Here is a 2387-nt window from a genome sequence, read left to right on the forward strand (position 1 = left end):
GGTAAGAGAAACATTTAGCTGCTACAAAAATATCTACACAAAAGATAAAGTAAAGCTATTCTATGGGATATCAGGATAATTCAGGAATATTATATATATATATATATTTAAAACAGTTTTAATTAAAACATAAGTAGAACTTAAGTAAAATTGAAACATTCTGCTGTAAATTCCAGTATTTTCTTTCAATTTGGATCAAAATAATATTTAGGAGATGAAAACTGTGGCCCTATCTCAAAACAACTGAAACTATTACCATAATTTATTCATCATAACTAAAGCACTAACTTAAAACACAGAACTGTAAGTAAAAAAAATGAAATGGGTCATTATGTCTGTTGCATAGCAAATAATAAAGTATTTTTAGAATTATGTCCTCAGAAGAGGGGCCATAACATGGGCAAGGACCAGTTCTACAGGGGCACTCTCCCCTGTGACCCTTGTCTAGAACCACCCATGTTTGTAGGTGCAAGCAGCATTGCTACAAACTCCTTAATATTTCCCTCATATGCACTTTAAATTCAAATTAAAAATGGATTGGATGCTCAATATTTGGAGGCCAGAGGATGAAACACATGTTTAGATTCTCCAGCTGGCAAGCAAACTGGGATCTCTGGGCTCAAATTATTAGTCTTTAAGTAGATCAAATCAACCCCATATGAGCATGTTGGCTACAATAAACCACACAAGCTCTGTCATAATCAAAGGTTCACAGTTGGTTCTGATTTTCTGTAGGATATGAAGCAGAACTTCTGTCTCAATAAACAGATTGCAGGTCATCCACACTTTCACTCCACGTTGCTCTGGACATTGATCGGATCGTGTTTTATTATACGTGTCAAGTTCCCTTTATGGATGGGCTGGCTTAAATGTGGAACAAAGAGCAGCCATTTGATTATGAGTCATCAGTATGACGAGATGAGATCCTGAAAAAGTCTGTTTGGTCAGAGCTCTATAATCCAGTCATGTTATTTTTTTAAGCTTTCACTTCATTCTGATGCAACACAGATATCAAAGATTATATGAACTTTCAGCGTTAGACTGGAAACACAACTTTAAGGCTAAATTAAATTAAGGTTAAATTAAATTAAATGAATTGTGAAGCTTCAAGTATAATAGAGGCTGAAAGTTGTTTGGTTCCCTTACACAGATGCTGCATTTAAGCGTTGTCCACACATTTTTACAGTCTCTGATGTTAAAGCTTCTGGAAGGCCACTTACAATGTCTGATAAACTGCTTCATTTATTCTAAGATCAATTTGAAATTGTTATTTGGAGTGTTGCTCTTCTTCGTTCCATCAATTTGTAATGTGCCAAAATCAAAACTGGATAATCCAGGTTCAGAAAGTGAAAAAAGCCTCCACAGAGATTAGTTACAACCATTTTCAAGGCAAAAATCTAGGCAGTGTTTTTACTTTCTGGATCTGGAGTGTCAGGTAAACATCCTGACAGTATGACACTGCCACTAACTTTAAAAGTTTTTCACGTTTTCTTATTATTTTTTTTTTTTAATGATTTGGCTCTGATTTGAACTGAGAGGCCTTTATGCTACAAGTAAACTTTTCAGTGTGGCCAAACTTAATCTTAAATAACTTTTCACCAGAAGCAATTTGGCTTGTCCATGTTAGAAACTGCCAATTGATTTGGGAGCATGAGCCATAGTGCCAACTGGAATGTTCTGAAACATTTTCATCATTTTCTTTAAACCTGACACTGAAATTGTCCAGAAAATATCAGTGGCTAAACTACTCCTATAACAATCTGTCCTTACTTACAGTTGTTTGGTCTTGAAATGTCAAATTCTCCTTGTTAAGTTTTTGTTGTGTTTGATGGACTCTTCTATTGTGCTGAGTATTCACCAATCAGGTCAGTTAAATAACAGCCAAATGGCCATTACTACAGACAAGCGGACACTGTCGCTTGTACTCATGATTACCATTGAAAACATTACTTGCCACTCTATGAAAAAATATCTGCATCTAGTTAATGCATCAGCCTTTATGGATAATTCTTACCCCCAGTAGATTTGAGGAAATCCACAGTATATTCAAACTTGTGTTGTCAGTTCATACATTTTAAAATCCTGTACATTTATATCATTCAGTTATTCAGTCCTGGAAACCAAAATTGGGTGCAAAAATAGGTAATCTCAGCCACAATTATTGGTGTTTATGTGTTAATTTGAATAGGAAGAGAGAAAGCAAACTGATCAAACCTGAATATTTAATGATGTTATTCAGACAGAAGATTTATACATGATGAAATGTGTAATATACTGTATGTATTTTTTTCTATTTTAGAAAATGTATTTAATTCCATCCATCCATCCATCCATCCATCCATCCATCCATCCATCCATCCATCCATCCATCCATCCATCCATCCATC

Source organism: Cyprinodon variegatus, unplaced genomic scaffold, assembly GCF_000732505.1.
Source record: "Cyprinodon variegatus isolate N-32 unplaced genomic scaffold, C_variegatus-1.0 Scaffold93, whole genome shotgun sequence".
Lineage (NCBI taxonomy): Eukaryota > Metazoa > Chordata > Actinopteri > Cyprinodontiformes > Cyprinodontidae > Cyprinodon > Cyprinodon variegatus.